This window comes from Bicyclus anynana, chromosome 14 (assembly GCF_947172395.1).
Source record: "Bicyclus anynana chromosome 14, ilBicAnyn1.1, whole genome shotgun sequence".
In the NCBI taxonomy this organism is placed as follows: domain Eukaryota; kingdom Metazoa; phylum Arthropoda; class Insecta; order Lepidoptera; family Nymphalidae; genus Bicyclus; species Bicyclus anynana.
Genome location: NC_069096.1, coordinates 10,251,790 through 10,270,307, shown reverse-complemented (window position 1 = coordinate 10,270,307; position 18,518 = coordinate 10,251,790). Strand labels below are relative to the sequence as shown.

The following is an 18,518-nucleotide window of genomic DNA, read 5'->3' as shown; positions in this document are numbered from 1 at the left end:
GATTAATGATTAAATAACTTTTCGTGAAGTTCTATCATAATTAAGCGAAGGGTTTGTAATAATGGATTACAATATATTGTTGCGAAAAGTTACATTCAATGATTTACATTATATTACACTAGCGGACTCCCGCGACTTCGTCCGCGTGGAATTTAGTTTTTCACAAATCCCTCGGGAACCATAGATTTTTCCGGGATAAAAAATAGCCTATGTGTTAATCCAGAGTAAAATCTATTTCCATTCCAAATTTCAGCCAAATCGCTTCTGTAGTAACGGCGTTAAAGAGTAACAAACATCCAAACATCCATACAATATTTCGCGTTTATAGTATTAGTAGAATACATATTTACAAAATATTAAAATATGATCTATTAAAATTAAAAATATATACGCTAAAATAAATCTTGTAAAGATGTAATTTTGAGAATTTCCTAAAAATAAATTGGCTGACCCAGGACTTTTTGATCCAGGGTAGAACCACATAAACTAACCACGGGTATGACATAATGTCGTAATCAGTATCTAAATAGTAGATAACGTGTTAAAATTTCAAGACAGCCTATTTATTGGTACTTATCAAAATGTTCAATCAATCAAGGTATTAATACTGGGTTGCCATGTCAGTGTCGTCTCGGCTTAAATGGTATGGGTATGGGTGAAAGTCACTCGCGTAATAACATTCAAATACGGAAACTAGTTAGATGAGCTAGTTATATGGAGCGGGGAAGTAAAGGTGATTGGCCGATTTACATGCACCTATTAAGTTTTTATCAATCTGTATACACGCTATACAAAATAGTTGATTCGACATCAAAGACATTAATGACTATATCACTTTAGCCTTGAAGGTTGCTATGAATATAATTATGTAAGATTATGTTATGTTTCTGTAATATGTCTCGTTCATTCAATTCAAAAGTATGTAAGTACCTACTTTAGTAATGTATGTATATTTTTTATTAATTTAATATAATTTTATTTTTCTATCTTTGTACATAGAAATCGGAAAGAAGAACTCAATACATAACTCCTTAGTTTAGAATAGGTAGACGTATTTCTTAAACAGTGGTAAATATAGATCGATATAAAACCTCACTTAACAAAGTTTCCTCCCCACCTCCTCTTACCTCCTCTGTATTGTGTGTGTGTGTGTCATATAAACAATTTTTCTTCCTTTCTTTCTTTATTAGTATTTAAGACCCATAAAATCCGTTTTGCTAAATTAAAAAGAAAATTGGGTATTTTCTTTTTAAATTACGTACGTAATTCATTCATAATTTATAAATATTCCTTATTGTAACTTTTTTACATACTACTATTCATTTAATCTGTCATACATCTGAGTACTTCGAATTCCTTCTATATCTACTAATAACAATTTAAATAATCTAAAACAATGTCATTAGCAAATTCTTACATATCTTACTTGTATAATATGTAGGTGTAGAATTATTTATTCAAGTTTTTTTATTCGTAAAAGTGGTGCGTGCCGAGCTTACATAACCAGCGTGTGTTCCGATCGGATCAAACTTGACCTTGCTATTAGTTTGCAGACACCATCCGTTTCTCAAACATAATGTTATGCTTTTGGATTATACTGGAAATACATTACGAGGTTACGTCTCTACTTGTTGAGTTGCGAAACGGACCGTTTGTTCTAATGTAGAACGGTTTAAATATTATACAGCATCGTGGGCGAACAGCCTGTGATGGTCAGACCTCTGACTTTTTTTTAAAGCACATAATAAGCGCATACTTCTAGCATAGGTAGGTAGGCTGCTATTGAGTTTGAAAAGCGATGTCTTTGGGAGGTTTTAAGATTCCCTCAGCAAACCGAATAAAAAGCCACCTCTCACTAGGTGGCTTTTTATTAGGCCGACCAACACTGCGTTTTCTGGTGCGGAGTTTCCAATAAAGCTTTGCAATAATTTCTCACGGTAGGTAGTGTATTTTTTGCATCTATGAAGTGTACGCTAATGATCATGGCCCCAGTCAATTAGCTACATGGCAACCCTTCGAAAGAGACTATTAAAGATCAAATTTAAGCGTCTCCGAAGGTCGTCGTTGTCAACCCATATTCGGCTAACTGCTGAGCTCGAGTCTCTTCTCTGAATGAAAAGGGTTAGGCCAATAGTCCACCTCGCTGGCACAATGACGATTGGTAGACTTCACACACGCAGATAATTCACTCACGATGTTTTCCTTCACAGATTGAGACACGTGATATTTAATTTCTTAAAATGCACACAACTGAAGAGTTGGAGATGCTTGCCCCTGACCGGATTCGAACCCACACCCTCCGGAATCAGAGACAGAGGTCACATTGACTGGGCTATGACGGGACTATCACCTAAGGAGCAATATAGTCAAAAACTTTCTGCTTTTAATAAATCCCTAAGATCTGGCATCACAGGCGCTAAATCTATAAGCGCATACTGCATTTGACTGCTTTATTGATTGGTTACTTTACTATTTAGAATGTCTGCCTGAAGATTATATTAGTCTCTATCCAAGGTTTCTCAGTCTAATTATTATATGCGATTGGTCAGCTTTAATGCTACAAGTGTCATTGACTCAAAACAATACACGGATCTGTTTCGCAAATTGAATTCAGTGCGATTGCTAATTGTCAAGACTTCCATCGCTCATTGAGTGCGGTAATAAATCATGTGGACAAATAAATGGATCACAGTCATCAAGTGAGACCGGTAATTTTTCAAGTGAGTGGTGCTGACATTAGGGTACCTCGATCCCACAGTAACACTTGTGCACTTTATGGTTCCGAGATAAATCGACAGTCAATTTAATTTAATAATAAGATTTAAGTAATTATGATGTCAAATAGGCACGATACATCTATCATTTGTAACGCCACAACCACCACATGTTCTTACTTCAATGATCACATGGACATAAAATTTAAGGTTTGCTTTTTAAGTGATAAAACTGATTATGAAAGTTAACTCTGTAATAAAATGAAAATAGACTTCATTGCATGCCACACAACACAACAATATATATAAGATACATACAGTTAATTGTTGTTATCTTCAAAACGTGAATGAAAGAGTGACAAAAAGGTAAATGTTAATATTTAAAATGAAAAGTTTAGGATCTAGAAAATCTAGCTTACAATTTGGGGTACTGTAAATTAAAAAAAATTACCTCAAGCCATTAATAATCTACATAATTATTATAACCATTTAGCTGCTCATTAATAGTATTTTATTTCCTTCATGAATAAACACTCATAAGTTTTGTGCAATGGACGTTTCGCATCACATTTAGTCGGACCCAACAATCGGAGGCAGTGCACACGTGCTCTAACAAGTTTGCATTGAGTAGCGCTTTGGTACAACCTTCTCAAATGACAGTCGAGCATAACAACGGACATTCGGTATTCAAGCCAAGGCCCTGTAATGAGATATTTAACTTAGATAGCTGCACAAAGAGTATTAAGAGAATTTCAGCCGGCACGAACAGATAACGTCTCCCGTCATGTAATTAATTTGGTGAACGGGCTTGTTCGGACCACAGATTATAAGAGCCGTGGGTTCGCCTTTGTGTTAGATTGTAAATTACTACGCGTACAATTCCTTTCCTGTGATATTTCCTTAATGTTATGACAGAAAAGCGTTGTGGGTAGTTAGTATATCAGAAACGGTCTTAGCTGAGTTAGATTCATTATATTTCCACTACACTTACCCCTCAAGATATCATAAATTAATTTTAAGAATTAATTGTATTCGTTTTAAGTAATGCGTGTGTTATGCTAACAAATTATTTCTATCTATTCTATTATAAAAACCATAATTAGCTGTATATCAGTAATACAACGTTAAGGATCAAATTATACCTTACAGACGTATTGCCTATAATTCTGAATATTTTTTTTGTTTTTTCACGCAAGATATCTTCCAAAACGCATTTTAGTATTGTAGATTTCCTAAATTAAAGATATACATGTTATCGCCGTGTTATAACGACTTGCGGTACGGACGGCTTCAGTGTGCTTGTGGCGTTCGAGCCGTCCACTTCTCTTGTTGTGTAATTCTTTATGGGTTACTTGGTTGATAGGCGGGGAGAGTGACTTGAGTGGAAAAGGGGAGTGTCCAAGGCGCCTTTAACCCTACTCACATCGTTTACAAGTACGTGACTTCACTCAAGGTCATTCTCTGCCATTCTAGGGTCTTATTTTGGTTACAGTTTGATTTGTTAATTAAGTTGTCCTGACAAGTGTTGTGAATCATAACCTTTGTTCGAGATTAGTTTTCTTATTTTTGTAATCACCTTTGAGTCCACTAAAATACATACCTTTAATTTGATGTAAATTTAAATAACTAAACCTGAAAAATCAAAGCTACGAATAAGAAAAATGCAGATTTAGATTATATATTTCAATTTATTTTAATTCATTTCAGAGCGAGATTGTGAACTGAAAAATAGTTTCTATCTATTTATGTACATCTACCAGTGTATTGACATATTACACATGGAGGAATGGAATCACTTATATTTGAGGTCAATTCCAAAGTTATTTAATTGTCGATTGCACAATCCTGACTCCCAGTTCTTAATGAACGCTAAATATTCATAAACAGATGCATAACTGCATAAAATGTAGCCTGCTGGGCAAGTGGGCAACCTTGTGCACTTACACAACCGGAACATAAAGCTACGAATCGATTTAGAATGCACCACATTTACATTATATTTGCGCTAAAATGATGCTTGAATGCACCATTACCTTAATTGAGTTATGATCTAAGTTGGCCAGACCTTCCTTTAAATATAAATATACTTTTCACTAATCTTGCTCAAAAACACTGTTATATTACCACTCCACAACGGGGCTGTTTAAGCATTTCAGTTTCTAGGGGCTAAAGTAATTTTGTTTTTTTAATTTTTCTCTGTTGCGAGTACTAACATACTATAAAACGCAAAAGGTTTAACTCGTAAATAGTTTCATACTAAAATAATGACCATTGTGAAACGAAAGAGGTTTTATTCGTAAATAGAATAATATAATACTTTTATTTGGGTACTGGGTACGAGACTACGAGTACATAAATATGTAAGGCCTTGATTGTTTGATAAGAATTTGAAATTCGAAAGAAATGCAGCTTTCTTGTCTGTGGAATGCAAATTTTTTTAATTTGATTTTTATTGAGTTGCGAGCCACGTCTGTAAAAAGAATTTTAACATTAAATACTGTACTGAGGGGTGTAAGGGGGAGGCTAGTACCAGTCAGTCTCCCCAACTGCCAACCTCACCTGCTCGTGGTGCACCCTGCAGATGGACCGACGAGGCTCTGGCGACCGACGAATGGCGGTATATCCATTCCCACAGGCTAGATTACGAAATGCCTCAGGCCGGTGTCGGGCAGCAGCGACACCGGCGCGAGTAATCTAGCACTGCGCTGACCAACCCGCATGCCCAGCGTGGTCAGTACTGGGCAAAACTTTGTATGGACGGCAAAAACAAAACACAGCCCCTAATCCCCGGCAGCCCCGCTATTCCTGACTCTGGCAGCGGTTATGGTGACGGCGGGGCAAGGGGTGTTAAGAATCTCCGGCAGAGATTCCGCTGCCAACCCCGACGACTAGACCTGGCAACATACAACGCACGCACTTTGAGGTCCGACGAAAAGGTCATCGAGCTGGAAGAAGTTATGAGCAAGTTGCACTGGGATATCATAGGATTGTCTGAAGTCCGAAGAGAGGGGGAGGGCTCGATAATCCTTGAATCCGGCAACATGCTCTACTACCGGGAGGGCGACCAACAGTCCCAGGGTGGTGTCGGATTTATCGTTCACAAGTCCCTCGTGAACAATGTTGTAAAAGTCGAGAGTGTGTCGAGCAGGGTAGCGTTCCTGGTCCTCCGAATTACCAAACGGTATTCGTTGAAGGTTATACAGGTTTACGCACCGACCTCGACACATCCCGACGAGGAGGTAGAGGTATTGTATGAGGATATTTCTAAAGCCATACATGCCTCAAACTCTTATTACAATGTTGTGATGGGGGATTTTAACGCAAAGCTGGGCGAACGTAGCGGTTCAGAGTTGAAAGTGGGACGATTTGGATATGGGCAACGGAACGATAGGGGCCAAATGTTGGCTGACTTCATGGAAAAGGAGGGCCTCTTTATGATGAACTCCTTCTTCAAGAAGCCACCACACAGGAAATGGACCTGGATGAGCCCCGATGGTTCCACGAAAAACGAGATCGACTTCATCTTGTCTACCAGACGGCAAATATTCAACGATGTTTCTGTGATCCATAGGGTGAAAACCGGTAGCGATCACCGAATGGTTAGAGGCACGTTGAATATCAACATTCAGCTGGAACGGTATCGACTGGTGAAGTCTACGCTCCGACCTACTCGTGCCCATATTCAAAACCCCGAGTCCTTTCAACTAGAACTGCAGAACCGCTTTGATTGCCTAGCAAATTGCGAAACTGTGGACGATCTGAACAACAGGTTCGTGGAAACTGTCCATTCCGTTGGGTCTAAGTTCTATAAGACCCACCGTGCGAAAAGAACCAAAAAGTTCTCGGACCAAACACTTAAACTCATGGAAGAGAGGCAAGAAATGAGATTACAGTCTTCAGCAGATGTGTCAAAATACCGACAAATCAGTAGACAGATCTCTAAGTCGCAAACCAGCGACTTGCGAAATTTCAATACCGAGCGTATTAAAAATGCGATTGAAAATAATCGAGGCTCGAAAGTTTTCGCCAGAGATCTGTCTATTGGACAGAGGCAGCTGACGCGTTTGAAGACCGAACACGGTAATCTAATTTCTTCCAAGCCCGAGTTATTAAGTGAGGTCGAGAAGTTCTATGGACAGCTATACACGACTACTCAGCAGCCTGTTGCCAATTTGGCTAAAGACCCCAGAGCCAAGTTGACCCGACACTATACCGAAGATATCCCGGACGTCAGCCTATACGAGATTAGTGTGGCTCTCAAACACCTGAAGAACAATAAGGCGCCAGGTGAGGACGGAATCACAGCAGAACTCCTGAAAGCGGGTGGAAAACCGATACTTAAAGTCCTTCAGCGATTGTTCAATTCCGTCATTCACGAGGGCACGACGCCTGAGGCGTGGCATAGGAGCGTGGTGGTTCTGTTCTTCAAAAAAGGTGACAACACCTTGCTGAAGAATTACAGACCCATCTCGCTGCTAAGCCATGTTTACAAATTGTTCTCGAGAGTCATTACGAATCGTCTCGCTAATAGGTTTGACGACTTCCAGCCTCCCGAACAAGCCGGTTTCCGAAAAGGCTTTAGTACCATAGACCACATCCATACGCTGCGGCAGGTTATACAGAAGACTCACGAGTATAACCAGCCACTTTGCTTAGCGTTTGTGGACTATGAGAAAGCCTTCGATTCGGTGGAAACCTGGGCTGTGCTAAGGTCATTGCAGAGATGCCGAATTGATTACAGGTATATCCAAGCGTTGAAGTGCTTGTACGAAAACGCCACTATGTCAGTCCGTATTCAGGATCAGACTACGAGGCCAATCCAGTTGCAGCGAGGAGTGCGTCAGGGAGATGTGATCTCTCCGAAGCTATTTACCGCCGCACTGGAAGACGTCTTTAAGCTTCTGGACTGGAGCGGACTTGGCATCAACATCAATGGCGAGTACATCACTCAACTGCGGTTCGCGGATGATGTAGTCATCATGGCACAGACTCTGGATGACCTTAGTACCATGCTCAATGACCTCAGCAGCGTTTCTCAACAGGTGGGCCTGAAAATGAACATGGGCAAAACAAAAATAATGTGTAATGCTCATGTATCGCTCCCCCCAGTTATAGTTGAGAACGCTGCACTCGAAATTGTAGACGAATACATATACCTAGGACATATGATCCAGTTAGGTAGGTCCAATTTCGAGAAAGAGGTGAACCGTCGAATCCAACTCGGCTGGGCTGCATTCGGGAAGCTTCGCGACATCTTTTCGTCCGAAATTCCTCAGTGCCTGAAGACAAAAGTCTTCGAACAGTGCGTGTTGCCAGTGATGACCTATGGTTCCGAGACTTGGTCGCTAACTATGGGCCTCATAAGAAGGCTTAGAGTCACACAGCGGGCGATGGAACGAGCTATGTTAGGAGTATCTCTGCGTGATCGAATCAGAAATGAGGAGATCCGCAGAAGAACCAAAGTCACCGACATAGCTCAACGAGTTGCGAAGCTGAAGTGGCAATGGGCGGGGCACATAGTTCGAAGAGCCGATGGACGTTGGGGTCCCAAAGTGCTGGAATGGCGACCCCGCACTAGTAAGCGCAGTGTTGGCCGACCCCCCACCAGGTGGACTGACGACATCAAGCGAGTCGCAGGGATTCGCTGGATGCAGGCGGCTCAGTATCGTGATGTTTGGAAGTCCCTACAAAAGGCCTATGTCCTGCAGTGGACGTCCATCGGCTGATATGATGATGATGATGATGACTGTACTGAATAATTTTATTTTCTCGCAATCGTAGTGAAAAGTATAGTGTAACACGCGGGGTTAAACCCATTATAAACTCGGTTTCTATTTAGGCGGCCCTCGCCTTACGACTCGTGCTCTAAAAATACCTCGTTTAAAATGGGTTTTTTTAGCCCCTTGTATAACAATCTACTATTTCTTTAATTCTCTGCGAGTGTGAAGTATGCCAATCCGCATTGTGGTAGCGTGGTGGACTATTGGCCTAAGACTCAAGTTCAGCAGTGAGCCGCATATGGGTTGATGATGACGCTTTATACTTCGACCGTTATCTGGAACCTTGAAATCTGCTACCTCCTAATGCCAATACGATATAGATTCCATAGATGCCTATAGTAGATGCATAAGGTAGGTAATATATACTTTTCTTTAATTCTCTGCGTGTGTGAAGTCTGCCAATCCACATTGGGCTAGCGTGGTGGACTATTGGCCTAACCCCTCTCATTCTGAGAGGAGACTCAAGCTCAGCAGTGAGCCGCATTTGTATTGATGATGACGCTTTATATCGACCGTTATCTGGAACCTTGAAACCTGCTACCTCCTAATGGCAATACGATACAGATTCCATAGATGCCTAAAGTAGATGCATGTGGTAGGAGCCTAAATTGATAAGCTTTCAACTTTTATTTTGGGGACGGTCTAGCTATTTCAGGTTTCGTTCTAAAAGCAAGAAGGTAGAAAATTAATACAAACTTACGAGTATTCTCGTACATGGAAATGTAGTCTACGGAATTAATAGATATAAATAATAATGTAATATTATAATTTATTTATATAACGTTGACCTTGCATTAAGAATGTTATATAACACGATAAACGTAAATGAAAAACAAGCGCAGGTATTTGGTCACAGTGAATGAATTGTATGTTATGAGTGTTTTTTTTAATTCATGGTTATTTTTTTATTGTATTTATTTATGTATATGGTGTATTGCTTTAATTAAATATACACATGTTCATTTTTCACAAGGCATTGTAAAATAATAGACAAATAACTACGTCTTAGTTTTGTGCTCAAAAAGGCTAGGACTCAAAGATAGTTTGAATAAAAAAAATAAAGTTATGAGCATAGACGATAAGAATTCCATCATAATGCTTCTATAATATTCTTCCTTTTGAATTTCCGCAAGCAAGCTAGCTGATGTATTAGACGGTACAGCGAGGCCACTGTAAGGCCACAGTGACGCACGCTACGGACAAAGGTGTTTCGCATTAGTGTTTTAATTTGTCTACTTAGTTCTACTCTAAGTGCTACTGCATACCTACGCGATTTCCATCATTATACATTTAGTTTGAAAAACACATGTTAAGGACATGTTTTATTATTTATAAGTGTTATTCCTTAGTTATAGTTTAATGCCTAACTGGAAACTGTGAAGAGATATCCAGTAGATCTAGTTTCCAAAGTACATTTTTTATATTCTATAAATTAAGTTATTAATATATTTGTAAGTTGGCAGTTTAAAAAACTATGAGAACAGTGAACAGTTAATTAGACATCAACGAGTGGCGGGCTGCTCTATTTAATTTTTTTAATTTTTTTTTAAAAATCAGCTACAGTTGTGTTTACCTGTATTAGCCTGTTTCGTTAATTAGATACAGTAGAAACTCCTTATTTGCGTGGATTAAAAAATTGCAACCCGATTCCTATATTTGCGGCTAAATATTTCTTTAAGTAAGGAAGGAGTAAAGTTCTAAAAACTACCAAACAAGAAAATAAAATGTTCAGTTGCCTAAGTTGCCTAAGTCTGAATAAATAACTAATGACATAATTTGATTTTTTACAATTTTTGTTATTTGTTTCTAGTTTGCTTATTATGTATCACTATTCTCCAACTCAAAACAATTGAAATAAATGACTTTGACTTTGATATATCCTGGATCAACATACCGAATAACCTTTACTATATGCAACTAATCAAACAGGAAAACATCACAGGCGGAAACTTGTAAAAGAATAAAGAGTTCAGGTTATGATATAAAGTTATAGAATGATAGATTAATGTTTTGAAATGTGGTTAAGTGGTGATGCAATGCTTAACAATAGGTGGGAATTAGTTACAAGCTTTGGATTACCGACAACGCATCGATGTTGAACGTGTTATAATGAAGTTGCCGACAAGAGAGATCACCGTCAATCAAGTGTTTAACAAGTTTCGATTTATGGTGAAATTAAAGTTCAGACATACAATTAGCAAGTGCTTGTAAGTTTCTGCGTAATGGAGGAGTAATATAAGTATATGACGTGATATGTCAGTAGACTTAGCGAACGAAGAGTTTTACCGTTTTAATGAGGTTTTAAGTTTTATGGTATTTGATACGCTTTAATAGGCTTTTTTTTGTTTATGGCAGTTTTTGGCATACTTAAAAGAACGTATATATATATTATATGTCAATATATATTTTTTTGTTTCTTCTGCTTTTACGCTTAACTACTTCCGGGTTACTTAACCGATGATAATGTAAGTTTTATAAACATGTTGCCAAAAAGTGACTATTCATACAGATACCGTACGAATCAGTTTATTTTATTCAGACAGTTACTGGATAATTTGTATATTCTTATTAGTCCAATAATTAATTAGACCCGACTACTAAAAAGTAATATAAATTCAAAAAAATAACCAGCACCCGCAAAAAATAACAATCACCCGCACTGTGAATCCATGGAATGCTAAGATATACGTCTTTTTCACAATGAAGTACTCCTATCCAATAAAACTGCCTTTGATAAAGTCATAAAAACGAGTCAACGGTTTATGCGATACTTAGTCTATTAAACAAGCGATTTTCCAAATAGATGGAAATTCTAAATAGTGAGCGGACAATGCTGTTTTTGCCTTTATGTTTAAGACGTTCAAAGTGCTAAATTATTTACTAATTCAATCTTAGACCTACACAATGATACAATTGAATTTGTTCATATTTTTATATGAAATTCCTTTCCGAATAATTTAATTAATATCCATAACGATTATTTATTGTCGTAAAGTTAATTAAAGTAAGTTTGACTATAATGTTGCAAGTGAGAATACTGTGATGAATATCTGCTGATCACAAAGAGACGCATGTCGGTAAGACAGGCGTCTCTTTGTTGCATGGCTTGAATAAACGTCTGAATAATTTTTCTTAAGTGAAAACACTTGCAATTTTGTCGTCGAGTATTAAGTACATAATATCAATAATTTGTTAGGTTATCTAATGATGAAAAAAGAGTAAAATTCTATTCACATTTTTTCTTTTTGTTAATACCGACAAAAGTCGTTTTCGCCACTAAAAGCAGTGCATTCGCCTAATACCCCAAGCCACACTGCAGGTTGTTGACCCCAATAAGGTAAACTATACTGGTACTCAGTCAGAATAATGAAGGTCTACTTTAGGGATATTTTAAGTAGAAGCAGGCTGATGGTGTTACAACTTTGTAACTCGGAGTTGGCTCCGAATTATTAAAAAAAAATGTGTGCATCATGGGAAGCTCGACTGAAGTAAACTTAAACCTGCTGCCGTATGCGTGAAAGAAATGGAAGCCAGATAAGGTGGTGCCGTAACGCGTTACGTTACGAAGCAGTTTGCCCCCATAACAAATTATCACTTCAAAAATTCCATTTAAAAATAATTTATTTCAATTAGGCTTACTTCACAAGCCTTTATACACCACACCATAATAAACGTCAAGTTATGTTAATATGGTGATTAGTACAGTCGAAAATATTTTATTAAAGTTCCAAACACGCCTCGTCAGCGCGCATTATCATTAGCATCGGATAGTGATCTACAACGTCAAATATTATCAACAACAATGAGCGAGCATTGGAGCAGCGTGGTGGGTCTAAGCTCCAATTCCCCTTCTACACAATAAGAGGTGAAGCTTCACCTGTCTTGGTCCACTTCCAAATGTCTGATGATGATGAGATTAGGGAAAGTAAGTCAAAAGGGGAGTGATTAAGGATACAGTCTTTCTTTTTTACTACATAAGGGATACAATCTTTATACTACATATAACAATTGGCACCTTGATGTCTGCAGCAGGTCAATATTATTTAAGGATATATCAAAGAAATATCTAAACAGCTTAATATTAAACTATATATGCTTGAATTGGATTCTTTAAATAGAATACAGTATACGATTCTTCTGATTCTAAACATCAATGTTACTTTATTTTTTTTTAATTTGCGGTTATTGATTTTACATCCTGTTTCGACAATGGTATTGAAGACACTGGGATTAAGAGAATGTTAATTATTGACCTATTCTTATACAATTTGAAAAGAATGAGCGACAATCAGATGGTATTGTTGCATGCCTACACTGTTGTACACTCTTGTCGGTCTGAACGTTGCGTGTTTGTTAATTATGGACATTGTTATCATAATATAATGCTGCTATTAATATATTATGTTAGTACGAGCAAACTTACCCATAGTTAATTAATAGGTATATAATCACGAATGATCGAGTGTAGTTAGTAGGCTGTATTATATTTCCTGAAATACTATATAATGATTCACTAAAAGCGAATAAATATATAAATCAAATTCACGATTATCAACAAAGCCAGGTCTCCCTATATAGTATAAAGCAGAAGAAAAAGCTTTGATGGCGTATAAATGGTGGGATAATTCAGTGGTCTCAAAAAACGTGATTTAAAGAAGAAACTGGATTATAACATTAGTATCGGACGCCCGCGACTTCGTTCGCGTGGAATTTAGCTTTTCACAAATCCCTCGGGACGGTGGATTTTTCCGGGATAAAAAGTAGCCTATGTGTTAGTTTAGATTAATATCTATTTTTATTCCAAATTTCAGCCAAATTGCATCAGTAAATTTTGAATTTTTATAATCTTATTTATACTGCAAATATCCAGACAATCTTTGCTTTTTATGTATAAATTAGTTAACATCGACCTTATTTACCAGAATGTATCATAAAAATCAATATATTCCAACCTAGTCATTTATAAATGACCTAACTTTTTTGTGAATAAAATAATCTCGATCAGTAAAAAAGGAAGTACTTGTGGGTACCTACTAATGTCTATTTATATAGCGTGAAGCGTCGCTAAACGAAGGCTACACAAAAAATGTGAAATGTGTGTAACATTCGCGCAATTTATTTCGCGTTACACGCCTTGCTTGCATTTGAACATGAATGGTTTTACTAAATGGTGGAACCAATTGTTTATGTTTATTTTATCACTTTACCGAATAAAGGTTCTGATTTAAAATAGTTGATTTTTATTAGCAGCACCCTGCGCGTTTTGTGGTGAAAAGTAAAAAAAATACATTTTCAGGTTTTTGTTTTGTTGTCAGTGAAGAATTTTTCGAGTACTATATGGTTTATGTACTCAAAAAATCTTGATATTTTTATATAGGTGGAATGACCACGTCTGCAAAGTAACTGGCATGTTATGGGTGACAAAAGCCATTCAAAATCACCCTTTTCAAAAATGTATTCATAAATATTTGAGATGTCAGAAGTATAATAGATTTAGATCAATTTCGTTAAATCAGTCAATTTAAATAGTTTTTATAGTACTTTATCTACAAAATTAAATGAGTGCTTATCTTGATAAAGAATGAATAAAATACGAAGCCACATTTGACAATGTAATTTAATTACAAAAATTTTCTTTGGAACCTTGTCAAAACTGTTCCAAAATAACTAAACGGAAATTGAATTCAAAAAGGAATTGCTGAAATAGACCGTTCTTACAGTTACCAACTTTTTTATTGCTCAGGTAGTATTGGATAAGAAATATGCACGCCTGTGAAATTCAAATTAGTTTTCATGTAGCAACAAACTTTTAGTAGATAAATTAGCAAGATATAAGTTTCATGAACATTACGTTCTGTAATGTATTAACTTCGATAGAAATATTTTCTTTGATTGCTACCGAATTTTAAAATTTTATTCACTATCACTAAACTCGGTTTCATCCGCATAGTTCCCGTTCCCGTGAGAATACGGGGATAAAATATAGCTTATGACACTCACACACAACGTGGCTTTCTAGTGATAAAAGAATTTTCAAAATGGGTTTAGTAGATCCAGAGATTACCCCCTACACCACCACAAACGTTACCTTTTTATATTTTTAGTATAGAAGTATATAATTTAAAGACTATAGATTTGGCATTTCAGTCTTCTCGAAGTTATGATACGCCATTTAAAAGACTTATGGAGGTTTTCTCTAGTTCTATGACTTATTTAAAACTTAACCTTTTATTACAATATCCTTATGACAAGTATTCACGTGCACTAACCTCAAGGCCGCCGTAGTTTTAAATCTATTAATTAAATTTTGTCGATTTTTTTGTTCTGTCCATTAGTCATAATAGTCTTTATATATTGTACAGTTACACAATCAGGTCGTGACATTGCAATTTGTTTTGCCTGTTGTGATCGGAAGTGAAAGAATTAATTGACACATGTATTTTTGTTACGCCGAATATACACAAGTTACTTTTGTTTTATATAAACTTTCATTTTATTATAAAAATAACAGTCCTATTACCTGTTGTGTTTAACATTACATTGTACTTTGTTTAGACTGTTTTGAACGGAAGTGAAAGATGTCACATATTTTTACTGATATTATACATAAGTTACGTTTGGTTTCTAAAGACTTTTCGATTTTTCGAACTGTAACTCAATTATTTTTATTTTAAAAAATAAATTTCTATACCTTCGTGTGTGGAAGTTCCTCCTAATATGGCACAAGCTGTATAAGTTGTAAATTGTTCTGACAATTGTGATTGGAGGTGACATATGCAATTTCGTTATACCAGGTATATATAATTGAGTTACTTCTGTTCTATATAAACTTTAATTTTAATTATAAAATTAACAATAATAATTGTTGTGTTTTACATTACACTGCATTTTGTTTAGACTGTTTTGAACGGAAGGTTTAATTTATTTACGAGTTTACTTTACGATATTACGAACTGTAACTTAATTATTTTTTATTTAAAATTGAAATTTCTGTACATTTGTGTGGAAGTTCCTCCTAATATGTTATAATATAAATAAATGAGTTACTTTTGTTATATAAATTAAGTTATTAGCGACTTATGAAACTAAAATTTAATATAAAAATGATATACCTGTTGTGTTGTTTTATAAGTTAAGTATCTCCTAATATGGCACAAGTTGTATTGGCACAAAACATCACACTGGTCACTGAGTCGTCGTCACTGGGTTACACTGAACACTGTCGGTCGTTCGGGGTGCATTGTTCGATGTGTGCGTGAATATTAATGTATTGTTGAAAATTCGTGTGGTGTCGATAGAGGTTCGGACCGGACTGAGCGCTTTATTATTATATCGAGGGAAGGAACACTCAAGGTTCCGGCGACCGCGGCGAGCGAGGCTTATCTGCGAGCCTTTGTCACTCACGAAGTTTTTCTCTACGGTTCTCATCTCATTACGTGTAAGATCGGCATGATTGTCAGGGCACGTCGCAGAGTCGTCGTGATGGATTGCCCCGTATTGGCGAAATTTCGTAAATTTATGTCATTTTCTTGAAATGTAAACAATTTATACACAATTTCATCACGAGAAGGTTCATAGGTACCTAGGTATACGAGGAATTTTGAAATTTTACCACCTGTGAAGTTCTTAGGTGCACAGTTACTACTTTTATGAAATATCTATATTTTTAACTAATAAGCGCAAAGTTTAGAAGGTTTCAAAGATACTTGGTTGGTGTTATGAATGTAATGAATTACAGAGATTGGGATTTATTGAAATAAAAATAATATTTTTCGTAATATTGATATCTATCCTCCCCTATAAGTATCCCCTAAGTATCCCCTCTCTTGTAAGGAGGGAGGGCTGTCCCTATAGTATATGACCGCTAAAATAGGTTAATAGTGATGATACATCATCATTAACATGAGATTGGTCTCCGTAGCCGATTTAGTAAAACGGCGGAAATGTTTCTCATGATATTTTAGGCGATGTTCACTCGCCAACTGCGTTCGCGTAAAATCTGTTTTTTAGTCCATGCAAATTTATTCCGGGAAAAAGTAGCCTACGTTCTGCTCCAAGGTGCACTTTATCTCTATACCAAATTTCGTTTTTTTTTTTATTCTTTACAAGTAAGTCCTTGACTACAATCTCACCTGATGGTAAGTGATGATGCAGTCTAAGATGGAAGCGGGCTAACTTGTAGGAGGAGGATGAAAATCCACATCCTTTTCGGTTTCTACACGGCATCGTACCGGAACGCTAAATCGCTTGGCGGTACGTCTTTGCCGGTAGGGTGGTAACTAGCCACGGCCGAAGCCTCCCACCAGCCAGACCTGGACAAATTAAGAAAATCTCAATCTGCCCAGCCGGGGATCGAACCCAGGACCTCCGTTTTGTAAATCCGCCGCGCATACCACTGCGCCACGGATGCCGTCAAAAATCAATACAGCGGTTTAGCTGTGAAAAGGTAACATACAGACTTACTTTCGCACTTTTCATATTAGTATAGATGTTCAATTGTTCAGTGGAAAGCCATAATTTGGAATTCGATCACGTTACGGCGTGCCTCACGTCACGCGGCATACGTGTAAAGCAGCACGGCTTGTATCGGCAGCGTGTTTGATAACACGTCCTCGGCGTCCCATTGAAAAGTTACAAACTGTAACGTATGGATTACATTGTGTGTCGCTCGTGCAGTGGCGTGCACAAAGCTTTTAAGTTGGGTAGGCACTATACGTCATCATCATCATCATTATCAACCCATATTCGGCTCACTGTTGAGCTCGAGTCACCTCTCAGAATGAGAGGGGTTAGGCCAATAGTCGACCACGCTGGCTCAATGCGGATTGGCAGACTTCATACACGCAGAGAATTAAGAAAATTCTCTGGTGATATTTAATTTCTTAAAATACACCCAACTGAAAACAACAACAACAACAACGGAGGTCCTGGGTTCGATTCCCGGCTGGGCCGATTGAGATTTTCTTAATTGGTCCAGTTCTTCTGGCTGGGGGGAGGCTTCGGCCGTCGCTAGTTACCACCCTACCGGCAAAGACGTACCGCCAAGCGATTTAGCGTTCCGGTACGATGTCGTGTAGAAACCGAAAAGGGGTGTGGATTTTCATCCTCGTCCTAACAAGTTAGCCCGCTACCATCTTAGACTGCATTATCACTTGCCATCAGGTGAGATTGTAGTCAAGAGCTAACTTGTAAAGAATAAAAAAAAAATGAAAAAAAAATCTTGTTATATTTTTCTTTTTTTTTTATGCACACAACTGAAAAGTTGGTGGTGCATGCCCCGGACCGGATTCGAACCAGTGGCAGTGGCAGATGGCAGTGAGTATCGAAGTTGTAAATGTGAGAAGTTATGTACTACTTAGAAATACGTAGAAACTGATCTTATGAATAAACACAATGGTATGTTGTATCTTATTAAGAGGATACAATGATTCAGCAGTTTCCAAAGGCTGATATGGACCGCGATATAATTTATACACTCCACTGGCCCATTGACACAGATAGCAAACCGATTACATATTTTTTTTTAAATATAGAACTTATAAAACCTTCATTTAAAGGTATAATAAGGTCGCAAATGTAGGTGTGTAATTATTTTAGGTCAATGTTATTACACTGCAGTGCAAAAATATAAGGAACCAATTGATATTATATACTAATATTATCCAGAGCCGTGATAAAAAAAGTTTTATTCAACGTAAGCTTATAAGAAAAATCTCATTATAGTATTTAGGATTATGTAGAAGATAGAAATGCTTGGCATTGCATTGCACTATACGATTGTGTACTTCGTTATCAACCCATATTCGGCTCACTGTTGAGCTCGAGTCTCTTCTCAGAATGAGAGGGGCTGCTTCTCAGAATGCGGATTGACAGACTTCACACACGCAGAGAAGTAAGAAAATTCTCTGGTATGCAGGTTTCCTCACTATGTTTTCCTTCACCGTTTGAGACACGTGATATTTAATTATCTTAAAATGCACACAACTGAAAAGTTGGACATGTATGCCCCCGACCGGATTCAAAC

General features: G+C 37.3%; 1 protein-coding gene across 2 annotated transcripts in view; it reads right to left on the bottom strand.

Annotated features, from left to right (window-relative positions):
• LOC112051691 (dual oxidase maturation factor 2) overlaps positions 1–18,518 on the bottom strand; it is an 83,842-nt gene that overhangs the window by 24,086 nt on the left and 41,238 nt on the right. The window contains exon 1 of one of the 2 annotated variants that reach the window (XM_024090461.2): positions 15,607–15,858. The exons of the other annotated variant lie outside the window; for it this stretch is intronic. The gene's annotated coding sequence lies outside the window, so the exon portion shown is untranslated. Of the gene's footprint in view, positions 1–15,606; positions 15,859–18,518 lie in introns of those variants that run through there. 2 annotated transcript variants of the gene reach the window in all.